At 37.1% G+C, this 17,681-nt stretch overlaps 1 protein-coding gene and 2 long non-coding RNA genes across 3 annotated transcripts in view; 2 read left to right on the forward strand and 1 right to left on the reverse strand.

Annotated features, from left to right (window-relative positions):
• Positions 1 to 15,501, forward strand: part of LOC146482489 (uncharacterized) — an 82,129-nt gene extending 66,628 nt beyond the window's left edge. The window contains exons 3-4 of the long non-coding RNA XR_014864067.1: positions 12,690 to 13,027; positions 15,056 to 15,501. This is a non-coding gene — a long non-coding RNA (uncharacterized LOC146482489). The remainder of the gene's footprint in view (positions 1 to 12,689; positions 13,028 to 15,055) is intronic.
• Positions 1 to 17,681, forward strand: part of LOC146482488 (mitochondrial inner membrane protease subunit 1-like) — a 348,467-nt gene that overhangs the window by 82,738 nt on the left and 248,048 nt on the right. The gene's annotated exons all lie outside the window — the stretch shown is intronic.
• Positions 6,511 to 7,663, reverse strand: LOC146482499 (uncharacterized). The gene is made up of 3 exons (XR_014864066.1): positions 7,603 to 7,663; positions 6,938 to 7,519; positions 6,511 to 6,832 (listed from the first exon to the last, which is right to left on the reverse strand). It is a non-coding gene; the product is annotated as an uncharacterized LOC146482499 (long non-coding RNA).

Genomic DNA, 17,681 nt, shown 5'->3' on the forward strand with positions numbered 1-17,681 from the left:
AAAGCTTGAAAAACCTTTCATTGCGTAGGAAACGCTCCTTACGCTCTTCCTCTGTTTCTTGAGGTTTTTCTGATATTTCTTCTTCGATTATCTCTTCGAATGTGAAGAGAGACTGATCACAAATGCAACCATCGGCGCACTCGCCCTGATTTTCGTTTTCACAGAAAAAGAAGGCGTCTGCATCTTCTTCTTCAAAGAAATACTCATCTTCGAGGAATTCCTCCTCTTCTGAAGAATTATCATCTTGAATCTCTTCCCAAGAATCTTCAAGGGATTTCTCAAAACTCATTTTTTATATGTTTCGAAAAAATGTTTTTTGCCAAAAATAATTTCCAAATAATGAATCCGCAATATGTCAAAAATATTTTCCGAAATAGGCCCAGAGTGTCTTCTGCACATGGGGGCCCCAAATACTTTGCAAAAAAATAATTATTTTCAATTAAAGTTAAAATAAGATAAAAATGTCTATTTTTTCAAATTTTATAGTTTTTTTTTTTTCAAATAATTGAAAATAATCTTTGGAAAATATGAAAATATTTTTCTTTTTTAAAAAAAAAAACTTGAAAAATGAACAGAAATTTCAAAAGAATTTTATGAAAAAGCAATTAATGAGGAAAAATCATATTTAATTTCTCCAGAAGAACTTTCTCCTGAAATCTGTAAAAAAATGATTTTAAAAAGTCCAAAAAATACTTTACTTATTCCGCCATATAAATGGGAAAGAACAATTTCAGCTAGAAGAGGTTATTTCAAGTTTCCTGAAGAATATTGGGATAATGAAAATGTAAAATTAGCAATTAAAAATGGTTATTTTGGATTTCCTAATTGGTGTTGGGATCAAGATAATGCAAATTGGGCAGCTGAAAGAGGTTACTTTGAATTTCCCAACGAATATTGGAATACAAATAACGCAAAATCAGCAGTTAAACAAGGTTATTTTGATTTTCCAAAATGGTGTTGGGATGAAGATAATGCATATTTGGCAGCTAAGCAAGGCTATTTTAATTTTCCTGAAGAATATTGGAATCAAGATAATGCATATTGGGCAGTTAAACAAGGTTATTTTAAATTTCCCAGTTGGTGTTGGAATCAAGATAATGCAAATTGGGCAGCTAAAAGAGGTTATTTTGAATTTCCTAAAGAATATTGGAATGAAAATAATACAAAATTGGCAGCTAAGCAAGGCTATTTTAATTTTCCTAAAAAATTTAGAAAAAAAATTGAAAAGAAATTTTTTTAAAAGATTTCTAGTTTTCTGATTAAAATCATAAAAAATCATAAAATATGAGATTTTCAAACTCTTTTTTGAAAAAAAAATTTTTGAAAAAGGAAAATTTATAATATGTCAAGATTATATTATAATATTTTTTTTAGTAATTCTAGTTGGGATCAAAAAAATGTCCAAAAAGCTATTAAAAATAAATATTTTGATTTTCCTGAAAAATATTGGAATAGAGATAATGTATATCTAGCAATTGAACAAGGTTATTTTGATTTTCCAAAATGGTGTTGGGATGAAGATAATGCATATTTGGCAGCCAAACAAGGTTATTTTAGTTTTCCTGAAGAATATTGGAATCAAGATAATGCATATTGGGCAGTTAACCAAGGTTATTTTAAATTTCCTGAAGAATACTGGACTCATTTTAATGCATGTTGGGCAGCTGAACAAGGTTTTTTTGATTTTCCTAAAGAATGCTGGGCTGAATTCGATTTAGATTTTGCAATTAAGAAAGGTTATTTTGATTTTCCAGAAGAATTTTGGACTCAGGAGAGATCATATGAAGCAGCTAAACAAGGTTACTTTGAATTTCCTGAAGAATATTGGGGTGAATCTGAAGCATATTGGGCAATTAAACAAGGTTATTTTAGTTTTCCTGAAGAACATTGGGATGAAGATAATACATATTTAGCAGTTAGACAAGGTTATTTTGAATTTCCTGAAGAATATTGGGATGAAGTTAATGCATATGAAGCAGTTATACAAGGTTATTTTGGATTCCCTGATAGATGTTGGGATAAAAATAATGCATATTGGGCAATTAAACAAGGTGATTTTGGATTTCCTGATAGATGTTGGAATAAAAATAATGCATATTGGGCAATTAAAAAGGGTTATTTTGAATTTCCTAAAGAATATTGGAATATAGCTAATGTATATTTAGCAGTTAGACAAGGTTATTTTGAATTTCCTGAAGAATATTGGGATAAAAATGTTGTAGAAATAGCAATTGAACAATGTTATTTTGGTGTTCCTAAAAATTCAGATAAAAAATTTTAAGGATTTGTAGTTTTTCTGATTAAAATCATAAAAAAATTATATTTTTGATGATTTTTTCAAAAGAGATAGAGAAAATCTTTTTGAAAAAGATTTTTTAAAAAAAGATTACAATAATAATCATGTTGAGGTTATCTTATAAATTTTTAAGATATAATATTTTTGATTTAACTTCAAAAAATATTCAAAAAATAATTAAGAATAGCTATTGTGATTTTCCAAAAGAATATTTAAATCAAACTAATATCAAAAAAGTTAATAAATATTTTGATTTTTTAAAAAATATTGGAAGAAGAAATAATACTTTGATAGCTAAAAAAGGTTATTATGATTTTCCAAAAAGATGTTGGAATAGAGATAATGTAACTCATGCAGTTAAACGAGGTTATTTTGGATTCCCTAAAGAATACTGGGATAAAGATATTGTAGAATTAGCAATTAAACAAGGTTACTTTGAATATCCTGAAGAATATTGGGATGAATACAATGTATATAAAGCAATTAAAAAAGGTTATTTTGGATTTCCTGAAGAATATTGGGATGAAAATAATGTAGAATTAGCAGTTAGACAAGGTTATTTTGGATTCCCTGAAGAATATTGGGATGAAGATAATGCATATTTAGCAGTTAGACAAGGTTATTTTGGATTCCCTGATAGATGTTGGGATAAAAATAATGCATATTGGGCAATTAAACAAGGTTAGTTTGGATTCCCTGATAGATGTTGGGATAAAAATAATGCATATTGGGCAATTAAACAGAATTATTCTAATTTTCCAGAAAAATTTAGTTAAAAAAATTTTGAAAAGAAATTTTTTTTCTAAAAGAGAGATGTGATATTATAATGTTAAATCTATTTAACTTTTTTAAAAATATAAAAGAATCAATAATTAAGGAGGAGGATAGTTATAATTTTTCTGATGAATATTGGAATCCAAAAAAACTAAAATCAGCAATTAAACAAGGATATTTTGGTTTCAGCCGTTGTCAATAAAACATTGTTATACCATTTTCTCATTAATAACCGGAAGTTTAAGCCGAGGGAAAGTCCCTTTGATTTTTTCTCATTAACCGGCCTCCGCGAAGGCTGAGAGAAAGTCCCTTTGAATTTTTTTGGATTTTTTTTTTTGAATTTTGGTTTTACCAGAATTTTTACGCAAAATCAAGGGAGACTTGATTTGGACCACTTTTTTTGAAAAAAAGTGGTCGGATTTTTGATTTTTTTGGATTTTTTATGCTGATTTTTTTAGCGTAAGAAAGTATTCTGATTTTGGGTGGGATTGTGATTTTTTTTATGCTGAACTGAGGGTAGTTTGAGAATGTCCCAAGTTTCTCTTTATCTATCTACTGGGGTCTTTTTTGTACCCGCTTTCCCCATGGCTTGCACAAAACACATCGTGGCCAAGTTGTTTCGCCCTTTTTATCTGTTCCCAGTGTTTTTTCTGTTAACGTTGGGTGTATGACGGTCCAGTCCCACCTGCAGCAGGGCCTTGTTCATAAGCTTTTGTCCCTAAGTGTTAAGTTACTGCGTCCCTTACATCCGCTTGACAGGCATCCAACAATGACAGATTTGGTAGATCTCGATGGACTCATCCAGCGTGGACTACCTTGGCTTAGTTCATATGAGATGCCTGACTTGGAGCACCGCGCCAACCAAGATTTTAGGAACGCCTGTTCTGCCGTACTGTTTATGAAGTGATCAATTTGAGTTTTTGCCTAGTTATAAGAACCTAGTGTTTCACTTTCAAGGAGCTGATTGCACAGACATTTAAAAACATCTGAGCTTTCAGTTTCTAATTTTTTAACCATTTTGTTTCTATGTTCCTTGAAGTGGAACTCGCACGACTTAATGCAACTTTACCTTCCTCGCCAAAAACCTTGGCTATACCAGCCAGGTTCGCCCCAGCTATGTCTGTACACCACCCGACAGGATTAAACCTAGTCGTTTGGTCCTTAGACACCTTTGCCAACACCTTGTTGAAAAGGTTCCAAAGCAGGGTAACATGTTCTGTGTTTTTAAGACTCGCTTTCCATGACAGCAAGTGTGATCTGCTTCCGTAGGAGAGGATTATACACGCTTGCTGTTAAGGTAACAAAGCCCTTACACCACTTCCCACTTTCCATCCAAGAAGCAAAATTAATCATGCAAAAAAGGATCCCCCTTTCGGTCCATGCTCAACTCTATTCTTGCTTTGGTTTCGCTCATTTTGAATACAAATGATGGCATGTCAGGGTTTCCTCTGCGGCCATTTCTTTTATAGATAAATGACCTATCCTTATTGTCGCAGTATTTGCAACTGCCTCAAATTTATGGCCAATTGGTGCCATTTCTCGTTTGACTTTCTTTTTGGTATTCGCAGTCCAGTTCCGGTCCAGGGTACTTTCCTCTTTTCTCTCTGCTTCATCCCACAGACTACAAAAAAATACAATGATTTGGTAATTTAAAGCTATCGAGACACAACGCTAATGGATTTAGACTAAATGTCAATCAGATGTCTTGAACGAGCCATCCATGATTGATGTGTACAGTAATTGAAAACAATAGACCAAACTAAAGATATCAAATGGGTCAGAAGGATGTACTGGTAGTATTCTAAAGGCACTCCTGGCATCAATATGGCTAACACACAGCCTCGTCCTAAGAATTTTATGATGTTGATGGCATCATCTGCTGTAGCATAGTTAACTGTTGAAAATTCTGGTGGAATGAATGTATTGATTGAATCTCCATAAGGAAAGGATAAATGATGTATCATTCGAAATTCACCAGGGGTTTTCTTTGGTATTACCCCCAAAAATGATACTCGTAAGTAATTGAAAGGTGGATAATTAAAAGGCCCTAGTATGAGCCCGTTTTGCCTTTCCTTACTCATCAACTTGCTGTCCACCACCTCTAGGATGGAGGATGGAATTTTCTTCAATTGCCGCTGTCACTTTTGGAATTTTTCCAACTGGAATGTAACCTAGTGACTGCAAGCGTCCATCAACCTTTGCTTGTGCTACAATTGCATTGTCATCCCGTAAATTGACAGACTCAAAGTGTAATTCTACTGCAACTACATTGCCCGAAGCAATCATGCGTTGGCAACTCGTAAGGGTGCTTTGGAACTGTTCATGATAACTGCAACCCTTGAGTTTCATCTTTTCTGTAAAGCATTCCACTTCACTTTCACTTTCAACATCTCTTTTCTGATTTTCTTCCTCTCCAAGCACTAGCACAACAGCATCACCCTCATCCTGATCTTCAAATTCCCTGTCAGGTTCTTCACCACTATCATCAGAGTTGTCCAAACGGTTTGCGTTGAATCTATAAGCACCAGGATTGTTGTGGTTTACAAGGACCGAACTAACATTAGGAAAACGTGAACAGTTGCACAATGGAGTGTTTAAATCTAGCCACGGCATAAAAGGCAACTTGTTTATGGTATCATAAAATGCCAGTGGCTTCATAGACTTGGCTCTCGCCGATAAACTATCCAGTTGTTTCCACTCATAAATAAGAGTCACCTCTTTTTCTCCAGTAAGCTATATAAAAAAATAAGACAAAGGACACATGTTATAATTTCTTGAAGGCCGAATTTGCATTTGGTGGATCGTAAAAGGCCACTCTGGTTCAATGAAAACAAATGGTTTTAAACTTAAACATTACCTTCACAATTGAGCTAGCCGTAACATCAATAACTGCTGGCGATCCAACGTTTTCAAACTTCGCTTTTGTTTCCTCGGTTTTCGGAAACAAAGCCATCCGGCGATTTCGCCAGATTTCATCTGGAAAATTTACGTGCCCAAGAAACATTCCATAGCTCAGAAAGGGAAGATCTAGAGGAACCTCGTCAAATTTAACTGCTGCATCGATGCAGCCGACGTAAAGAACCGCATTTTTATCGAAAGGTTCGATCTGTTCGCGTGTGATCTCTACGGCGTCCATTTTGAAATGAGCGCTCGTGGGCAGTCTGCCGTTTGATAATATGGTTTGACCGCAATGCATGCCGGGAACATAGTTAATCCCCCCCTTAATGTCGTCCTAAAAATTATAAAAAAGAAGTTAAGTTACTAGATAGATTTCGTTATAAATATAACTTGTATCTTGGACTGTCTTGATGATAAGGAAAATTCACCATTTGCCCCTGTTATTCCAATGACTTTACAAAGGAATTCATAGTCCCTGAACATAAACAGGCGGATAGTTTGGTTTCTAAATATGTCAAAAGAAAAAGAAAAGGTTTGGAACCAAATGAGATTATCCAGCAACAACAATTAAACAATTAAACTGATCATAGCAATGGAAGTATTGATTATATCTCCGTACTTCCACAGAGTTTGCGCCAGATTATCAAGCTGTTCCTTGTGGGGCATTGTCGCTGTTACCATGTTGTTTCTGGTGTCCTTTGCTTCGAAAAGACAGAAAACTACATTCTTCTTGCTTGAGTTGGCTTCTCAACATTGGCTAGTTGGAAGCCAAACTTCATTGAGCCCTGTCCATGATCACCCCCAATTTTCACATACATTTCACTGCCAGGAATTTTCCCATCGTGCCAGGTTAAAAGCTCAGCCCTGATAACATAATAAGCATCCAAATAGTAATAATTCTAGCAAAACGTTCTTTAACTGTCTTAAATACTTTAAAAAAATGGTAAACCAAACAAGTTGAATATTCACTTTGAATTGCTTTCAATGAAGTTTGTTATCTTTTCTTTGACACCTGCTACATAGGCACATGGAGTTCCCTTGATGACTGTCACCACCTTGTTTGTTCTTTTCTCTGAGTGTTCCATTGGCAGCATCTCCTACTCGAGGTTGTCACCAATTTGTTCAGCTTTTTGTTTTCGCTGTTTCTTCTCCCTGTCGATAATAATGCCCCACTGACTAAACCACCGACAAATTGAAACCAATTTAGAAATAGTTAAATTCGATTTTGGTTTAACATTTTGTTCTCAATTTTAGTTTACATTTACCTGCGCAGTTTCTTCAGGCCAAACCATGCCAGACCCATGTCAGCTTTCATTGCCAGTGCCTCTCCCTGTGGGAATTCCAGTACCAATTCCTTTTGAGCGCCTCTTTAAGAAGCTCCCGACATTCCTTTTTCTGCATTTTTATTTGATGAACAAGATGGAGGGTGCCCTTCCCTTTGCTTACAGTTTCCTCCAGATTTTGCGGATTTTTGGTCCTGTTCCTCTTCTGTTGGTCGCAAACCTCATCACTGGCCTTATGCGGTTGTGCCACTGCAACCAGTCTTAAAGGCTTTAATAAAAATAGCGAAAATTAGAGCCTATACTTTGTTTTGTATTTTAAATGCTGTTTACACTAATTAAAGCAGTTATTACCTTTCCACCTGTTTTAAGCATGGCTGTTTTCCCATCAGCTGATGCCTTTACTTTGGACTTTTATGAACAAAGTACCCATGCACTCCATTTTGGGGGAAATCTCTCCCTGCTTGCTCCAAAGTGGCTGAAGGGGTGTCAGCTGCTGGGTTAGGGGCAGGGTTGGGGACTGCAATATTAGCTTCACCAGTACACATGGTTTTTGTAGTCTTCATAGGAGAGCTCACAGTAACAATTTTTACATCTTACTGTGAGTTCTGCTATAAGCCTTGGAACCATTCGTGCTGGCATTTTTAAGTGGTCTGCTGAGCTCAGCTCGGTCCTACATACAGGGGCAGTTTAGGGGAAAGCCTGAAGACTAAAGGGCCTGTTTGAAACATTCCCCACAGAAATAGTGTTCAAAGAGTGTTTCGACTGGTTTGAATAGGATGTCTTTAAAAACACGACAGTAAAAATCTTCCTTGACTTCCTGTGAAAATTCAAAGAAAATCCAGCACATATACGGTAAACTCGTCCTAGGGTATGATTGTGCTCGTCTTGATTGAGAGTAGCGGTGGCCATATTGAAATTGAGGGGTTGTTACGAGCTATATTAAATTTGGCTTTTACTCACGTAGACGAATTCCTAGTAAAAATGTGAGCTGGTGGTGATCTAAAGTAAAGGGTATTCTACTTATGTGGTGGATTCTTTGTTACCAGAAAACTCAGAGGTGTCAGGAATGTCGTAACAAACTTTCTTTATTTCTCAAACGCAACCACCATGCGCGCTAAAGAGCGAAAATACTGCCTCTCGCTTTGTCTCAGCTTGTCACACAATTGCCCCATTGTTTCAGCTATTACTTTCTGATCAAAACATAAAAACGTCTATTGCGCATATATATCTTTCATCACCTACTACGCATCATGTTTTCCTTCCATATGTCCGAAGGGTCAAGTCGCCACTTCTGCTCTGTTAAGTATTAACAGCGGTTCTAATGACTGACTAACATGAAGTTTAGAATGCGCGGTCACCAAGTTAAGTTCCTCTGAGAGCCCTCTGAAATCGACGTGTACCACGTGAGATAAGGGGGGGGGGGGGGGTGCGGGGTAACCAGTAACCCTAAAACAATAACATTCTGAGACACAGTCTCACGATACACAGTACCCTAAAATGAACAATCATATTCTGGGACAATAAAAATAAACTCTTGCCCCGCAGATATGATAATACCACACTGTCGTAGCAAAAATAATCTTGAAATAACTAATCATCTTTCAGTTGCAACCAAAAGGTAAGGGTATCGTTATTCTATACAGTAAACTTTGTTTGGTTCGCCCCAACTAAACAGACATTCAGAGTAAGAGTGAATGACATTCCAAAATAACAGAACTGAAATACGAGCCTTATAGTAACTGAGCCACAATGTTAGTTAACACTTGGGGTCATGCCCATCTCTCTTCCAGTTCAGGGCGAATAAAATAGCTCCACGTTAGCTTCAATACAGCGCTTGATGGCATTCATTGTTCTATTAAATCGCATCCGCAGTAAAAATGTTACATGAAGGATTACATAAGCTGCGGTGTAACCAGAACTTTGCCCAATGAATGCCCTTAACCGCTTTCCTTAGTAAGCCATTTAAGTGCCAAACCCTTTCATTATATTCCTGAAATGGCTGGTTTTTCCTGGGAAAAACTTTGCATAAGACTAAACATTGTAAGTGTAAATTCTTTAAAAGAACCCCGACTAATGCGAGGATTGACAATGCGACTGTGTCCGGGTCAGCCCTCTCGTTGTATAAATATTTCGAGCCAATGTCTAAAATTACAACATTGGGCACGGTACCCCGAATGGTTTGCAAATCAAACTTAATCAGTTTGTCCACTGTTCTCCCCCACATTCCGATTGTTTTGACGGTACACGTGCTATCTACACCAAATGTGCCTGAATAAAAACCACCATCTTGGTTATGTTCTATGAGTTCGATCATTCTTTGTAGAAGGAATGGCCAACCAACAAAGCAAATGGCGGCGTCATGCAAACCATCGAGTCACCTCAAACGCTTTACTGCACGACAACTTCGTCTCTGTTAAAAACAATGTTTACACTTAACTTTTTTGGTGTTCGCTCACTGAATGTTGTGAATCTCTTTTCCAGAAGTGAAGCAGACAAATCCTTCAAAATTCGAACTGCACAAATTGCTAACTGCGTAGAGAGCTTGAGTTTTGGAAAAGAGGGCAGTAACCTGGCCTCATCTGCTTAAGTATTGGATTCTCTAATTCCTGGATGACTTCCAACCATTTCCCGGGAGCTGGCACTATCAAGCAGCATAAAATCATTTATTCCCCAGGTGGGGTGAACAAATCTCCTGTATAGAAATAAAATACCAGTGGAACCAATTATTCATCCAGAAGAAACACTAACATCACGTACGCTGGGTCCTTGTACTGACCAAATGCTGACAGAACAGCAGTTCTCACTGTTAGTTATCCCCCAAATGCAGCAGTAATAAGTGTTGAAATGCGGTATGGTTTAGGTTTGGTTGGCAGCACCTTCCTCTGGTCAAAGAAGAACTTGTCAAAATTTTCAAAGGAACTGCGGAAGTTCGAGACATTTTCTTGTGAATTAAGGCAGATGTGAAAGGGCCCTTGCCATGGCACAATGGACAGTAAGTAGTCTGGATCAACATTGGGTCTCCACTGTTGAGTAAGGAAAGAATTGTCAAACAAGCTTTACAAACCAGACAGAAGCTTCTTGGTAAAAACAATACCATACAAATGTATAGTTTTCGTACAATGCAAATTTTTCAACCCTGTGAAGTATTGGATAAGGGTATAGTGATACTTTTTCTCGTGTAGTGAAGGGAGGTTGAATAGCTTATTGAGAAGGTAAGGCAATCCTGGCATATAATTTTCTTGTTGTAGTACCATGTTGGCCAGTTACCAGCTAAAAACAGGAGGTTCTTTTCCATGTACTCTTGTATATGTGGACGTTCTTCAATGATGTGAGTTATGGCTTCCTTGTAATCACCCATACTCTTAAGGGACTGTTGAAATTCATCAACAAGCCGTGTGTATTGCAGTAGGGGTATCAAATGGTCCCATTTAATTTAAAAGTGCTCGCAAAATTTGCCCCTTGCTTGAATTGCTCGCAAAAAGTACACGGGTGCTCGCTTGCTCATGCTCGCAAAATGTTTGCAACTGCTCGCATGCTCGCATTCTTGTTAACGTGCTCGATTGCTCGAAATTTCGTTAATTCATTCCTCCTTTGTAGTTATTTTTTATACATATATAAACGATAAATCAGTTATGATAGGGTTAAAACAAAGGTTTAAACATCCTTACCTCTGGCTTCAGTCTTTCTTCAACAGTTCAGCCTGTAACTATTGTTCTGTTTTGGAGGTGTCAGCCAGATAATTAGCTATTACTTGGCACAAAACATTTATCCTATTAATCAAAGAGAGATTTCGGCTAGCGGAAAATTTACGAAGTACTCGAAGTGCTCGCTGCTCGCCATCTGCATTAATCTAAAGTGTTGCTGCCCGCAAGAAAAATTTGACAACTGCTCGTGCTCACAAAAATAAACACACTGCTCGCATGCTCGCAAATGTTCGCAAAGACCATTCAATACCCCTTGCAGTAAATCCAAGTCATGTCTGGCCTCATCAGTAACACTCTGGAATGTAATAGTGTGTTTCTGTAAATTCTTTATCTTGTCCTTTTCTGCACAGAATTTGCCAAATTTTTGTTTTTCACAGCAAAGGAGATTTAACAATAGAAACGAAATCAGTAGTTGAGTTCTATCGAGGTTCATTGACCTTCAACCCACTAGGCCTTTTTCATTTTAAATTTATCTGTTTATAGAAAACAACAAAACTTTTAAGTTTGCAAAACATGTTTTGAGAGAGACTTCTGTCATCTTTAGTTACTTAATGTACATATGATAAACGGTGACAGCAAAATGAACATGAAATGTGATAATGTGAGAATTATAGGATAATTTTAGATTTACGTGGTGTAATTGTTGATTCAAGGACGGTTGTTCTCTTTGAATATGAATAGCCTTTTTTATCTTGAGGTAGGAAATGGTAGATGCGTGATCTAAAATATGGAAACAATCTAATGAACATAAGGCCTGACAATGTTCAGAATTCTGCAGATGTTTGAAAATGTGAGAGGCCCTATCACCGGCTAAATGCCCACGTGCGTTTGTGATAAAACGTCACTTTGTTTCGCTGACATAACAGGCATTAAGCCTGCACATGCAAACTTATACACCTCACGTGAACAGAGCCAGTCAGGTACAGGGTCTTTCACACCAAACATATTACCGTCATCACTTTTACCATTCTTTGAAAAATCGCAAAACATATTTTTGTTATGAGAGGAAACCTAAAGATAGCGCTTCAGTCTTGAAAAGTACGATGTTGGAACTGCAACTATCTAATTATTATGGCTGGGATGGCTAGGAATCCCAGGATAAAAGTTTCAAGTTCTTTTCCTGTATATTTTTTCTGAAAAATCAGCGCAAAATGGCTGCTGTTTGTTGTTGAATTTTCAAATGGTGTGCTTGAGTGAAAGTTTTGAAAAACACCTTTCGTGCAATTTAACTTGCTTAAGCGAAAAGCTTTTAAAATTTGGGGATATTTGATTTTATTTGTACTTGGATTAACTGCAGCTGGATCAAGGGCCTCTACATGTATATGAGCCCATGTATATGAGCCTCTACATGTATATGGTATGGCTCGGTTAGTGGGATTCATGTTGGGAGGATCTGTTCCTACGGGAAATTTCATCCCAGTTACCAAGATGAAAAGTGATGACAAGTCCATTTAAAAATTTAAATTTAGTGAACCATCCCAGGTAGAATTTTTCACTTTTATTGGTTCTAAAAAATCAAAACTATTATATCTTTATCTCTTCTACTAAAAGGAATTATTGTGAACTAAAACATCTAAGAACTTAGCTCTAATAATCAAAGATAACCGTTCTAAGAGGGGAATGTTTGGTTATATACTTCATCCTGGTATCCAGGCTGACGTAGAATCCAAAATCTCTAAATAGGAGTAAGGCGACATCTCGTATAATTAATATATTTTCCACATTATCCCACAGGAATCCTTTACTGCAACATTTACAAATGACCAATCAGCAGATGAGTTAATTGACACTGATCCTGTTTACCAATCACAGTTGTTGAAGCAGTCAGATTGAAGACAATCCTTTTTGCGCAACTGACCAGCAAATGTGGAAATGTTAAGTGTTGCTGATTCTCCTGATCTTAAACAATGTGAAATCAAGGCCACTTCCATGAACACTGATGGTGCCATCACTTGTGATAAGGGAACTAAAAGACCCTTGGTGCCATTTGTCCCTTACAAGGATCAGTACTAGAGAAGAAAAAGAGAATTCCGGTCCGATGTCATTGACACCATGAAGGACACTGCTATGAGGTATGTTGGTTATCAACAAAATGACTTGACGGGGTGCTTCCCTGACCAGAAGGTCTATAAATTGCCTTGACCTCCTTAGTCATCCTTCCAAACCTCTGTTAATTGGTCATTTCGGGGAACAGCCAATTGATTGCTTAAGGTTACCCGGTACCTTCAGAGGTGTGTCGCGTCCAAGCGATGGAGCGCGTCCGGTTTAAACTGTAGATACCTGAACCCTTATATCAAATTAAAGCTTATAGAGCTAACTATCCAAGAATTTTGAAATAAAATGAATTGCCGAATTTTTAGCCCTGTTTTCTCGAATAAATTTTTTTCACTTGGAGGAGCCACTTCAAAGAGCTAAAACTCAAAAGGAATTTGTTCATTTGCCTTCAAATTTGGACAGTAGCTAGTTTAACATATAAAACAACAAAAACGTGTCTGCAAATTTTTTCTTTCGAAATATTTTTTCTTTGAGAGCGATTTTTGTACGATTACTCCACATTTTTTTCATCCTATTTCGAAAATGCTCTATAACTTTTCAATACCATTGAATATGGCAAAACGCAGACACGTTTTTTTAGCAGTTTGAGTCCAGAAACTGAGGAGCAAATTAAATTAGCAAAAAACAAAATTCACTTTGACTTGTAGCTTTAAAAAGTTGATTCGGACGCTCGCAATTAGAGGTCGTGAAAAATTCGACAATTCATTTTATTTCGAAATTCTTGGTATGGTTTGATAGTCAGCTCTATAAGCTTTCATTTGATATAGGGGTTTAGGTATCTACAGTTTAAACTGGATGCGCTACATCGCTTAAACGCGAGACACCTCTGAAGGTATCGGGTAACCTTAATCGAGAATACGGGGACGAATTTATCTTCATGGATTTGAGAAGTAGTCACTCAATAGAGTGTAAGAGTTTAACAGAAGGGCAAATAATAGATACTATGAGCATGGTTAAGTGTTACTGTGCGCAACAGTCTCCCTTTCCCACCAACCCTTTCACTCCCAGAAGTGATGTGCATTATTTTAAATTCTCCTGATAACTTCAATGCACTGTCAAGCAGAGAGGTAATAAGAATTAAGGAACGAAAACAATTAATAAGGTGATAGTGTTTTCCTATGACACCAAACTCTCAGGAAAAGCCAACAAAGTCATCAATATTAATAACGTACGAGAATTAGCTTTCAGATGTTGGTAGTGCTAAGGGTTAGTCAAAGTGTGCAATACTTTGCAAATGATATTTAACAGCGAGTTCTCAGAATATGGTACACGTTCATGTAGCTCACCTTTTTGGTCTCCAACCACAGCCCTTCCCCACCCACCCCCTTCCATCCTAATCATTAATTGAAACTCAGAAAGTACAACATTTGTTATAGTTGCAACTGCTTTATTTGTATAAACGAAATATGTACTGATAACACGTGATTGTGGTTGCTTTAAAGAAGAAAATTTCAGTTGGCATTTTAAGTGATGTAATTTTCTCTTTGTTATGAGTGCTCAGTGAATAGTTGCGAGGCAAGACTGGGGGGAATTGAATGGATAAGAAATGACTATATTTTCGTAAAAAAAAATTCCATTCCCCTTGAGTCTCATCTGCTGACTATTCACTAACGAAGTTGTTTGACTTTACTCTGTAAAACAAATTTTGATATTGACCAAAAAGTACTAAATGACAAACGTTATGCCTTTTTTTTAACGTTAATTCTTTACATTGAACTACAATTTTGTTGTCATTTACCTGGCAGAAGAGGTTAGGATGTAAAGATTAAAGTTTATGCTACATCTATACTGGCAACACTAGCTGAACTAAAATGCATGAAATAAATTTTATGTTAAAATGAAATTCTTGAAAGTGGACTTTTCTTATTAACACTTACCTTAACAAGAAAAAAATATCTAGCATTTAGAAAGTGGGTATGTGAGATTTTAAGATGAAGCTGCGTTTGCGAAATATAGGCGTTTGACATTTGTGCAAATTAATGGCGCTGCTGATATTGACGTGCAGTGATTTCAGCCAGTTGTTGTTAGTTTTCTTCTTCTTTTAGCCTTTGTTGTAATTGTTTGCTTTTGCCTATCACCTGGAGTCTTTGAAAGGACAATGGCTGGAGAATAACATTATCTAAAGAGCGTACTCTGGAGAGTGCCACAAAACTACATCCTGCAGCTCTTTTGGCTTGGGAGGTTGGGTTTCTCTTGCACAAAAGATTGGAAGGTGATCTGTTATATCAACTGTTAAAATTCCTGCAGTGAAGTTTTGTAAAGATTTTGTGTAAATGTGACCTTCTATGGGAAAACGTACACTAACGAGTTCCCGTTTTGGAACGGAATTCCGTTTGCTTGCCACTTCTCAGCCGCTCGAACTACTTGCGTATCCGTTCAAATGGCTTGAGCATCCATTGGAACGACTTGAGCAGCTGTGCGAGCCATTCTGGTATCCGTTTCGTTAAAATCACCACCCGTTCGAACGAGTTGTGACATCCGTTCACCAAAAATTTGCATCCGTTCGAACAACTTGAGCAGCTGTGCGAGCCGTTCTGGTATCCGTTCGGTTAAAATCACCAACCGTTCGAACGGGTTGCGACATCTGTTCAAACCACTTGAGCAGCCGTATGAGCCGTTCTGGTATCCGTTCGGTTAAAATCATCACCCGTTCCAACGGGTTGTGACATCCATTCCGCGAAAATTTGCATCCGTTCAAATGACTTATGTATCCGTTCAAAAGGCCATTATGAACAGCTGTTCGAAATGTCAGACAACTCGCTAGAAAAACTGTTTTAATTTTCTAAATAAAAGCGTCTCTGGCGTAAAAAGCGTCAGAAAATATAATCTCACATTCGCGAAGCGGTTTTTGTCTTAAGTTGTCATAGAGACGTGTGTTCCTTGACAAAAGGACTGGGACTTGGGGCCAATTATTTGCATTATTGGAAAAAACAAGATGGCGAACGGAGAGTACGCCGAAACGATTGTGTTCACACTTTTTATACAGCTTTTTCAAAAAATATGTCACTGAAGAATCAGACAAACCTTATTTAAAACTACGCGATAACAGCAGAAAACATTGCAGACAACAACTATGGTAATAATGTTGAAAATCCCACCAAAGTCTACGGTATTGTTGAAAATGCAACTCGCTACACGAAAACAAACTTTGTGGTTGAGTTCTTTGGTTCAGTTAGTCTGTTCAAATTTCGGTCCGTTCTTCTTGCGTTCAAGCAATCTGTTCGCTCCTTCAAGCAAGTCGTTCATTCAAGTCGTTCGCTTATTCAAACAAGCCATTCGCTCGTTCGAGCAAGTCGTTCATTCAAGTCGTTCGCTCATTCAAGCAAGCCGTTCGCTCATTCAAGGGAGCCGTTCACCCTCTCAAGTGAGCCGTTCGCACGTTCAAGGAAACCGTTCACTCGTTCAAGCGAGCCGTTTGCTCTTTCATTCAAGCCATTTGGTCGTTCACTTCACCCGTTTCGAACGGCCTTTCTATCCGTTTGAAAATTTTCATAAGCTGTTCGCCCGTTCTTGCAAGCCGTTCGGAGTACTTAATTAGCCGTTCGGTTGTTTACCTTAGCCGTTCGAACAGCTTATCAACCTGTTTCCTACCTGTTCGATAGGCGTGCGTTTCACCCGTTTCACGGATACCCGTTAGTGAACGTTTTCCCGTGGAAGGTCACAAAAATGATCTATTAGTGTTGCTGTATGGTCATGCAGTAAGTCTTGTAGGTTTAGTTATAATAGGGAGGACGTTATTGGTAAAAAGCATGTCTAAAAATTCTTCAGTTTGAGAATGTTCATTGTATTTTAGAAAGTCGATATTTATATCACCAAAGATGTAAGTTTCGTGGCTATTAGGGTTGAGTATTTTAATTATGTTACTTAGTTGGTTATGAAACTGTTCTTAATTGTAAGTAGGATGTTTATAGATGCAGCCTATTATCATTGTTTTGTTATTTCTACCAGCATCGATTTGTACCCAACAGGATTCAACTAATTCTAAATCAAACTTAATGTTGGGTCTCGGTATGGCTTTAAGGTTATTGGCGATATATGAAGCAGCTCCGCTAGCGTTTGTTAATGAGTCAGTGTGAAAAAAGTTGTAGCCTTTTATATTTACATTAGAAAGAGATTTCTCACCTAATTTTGTTTCTGTGATGCCAAGTATATCAAGCTTGGAGTCAAGGGAGCATAATAGTTCTTCAAATACATTTAGGTTGTTTGATAAGCTTGTTATATTGCAATGAAGAATCGTGAGATTTTTCGAATCAGATTTAAGTAGCAATTTGTTGAAGCTATCGACTGAATAATATTCAGAGCACGGGGTAGTTAACTTTAAATCTGGGTCACACTCATCAAATTTATCAGGATTGAGAAAAGATCATAGAGGTCTAAATTATCACGCCTGTCCGACCATCTGCCAAACAAAGCGTTAAATTCTTTATCAGATATACTGAAAAATGGTAATTCGCTATTTACGCGTCCTTGGGACCCGGCCATGTTTACTGCATTGACGTACAAGTTGCTTTGTATACATAATAGTGATAGAATCGGTAAAATAAAATGGGTTAATTAATCGTACTGATCAAGAAACTCTTCGAATTCCTTGTGGGTTACAAAGCATTTCGTAGTCGAGTTCTCCATTTTCTTGAGAAAGATCTTGCCGTTAGCTGTCCAGACAAACTTGTA

The sequence above is a fragment of the Pavona decussata genome, unplaced genomic scaffold (assembly GCF_977016875.1).
Source record: "Pavona decussata unplaced genomic scaffold, jaPavDecu1.1 SCAFFOLD_45, whole genome shotgun sequence".
Lineage (NCBI taxonomy): Eukaryota > Metazoa > Cnidaria > Anthozoa > Scleractinia > Agariciidae > Pavona > Pavona decussata.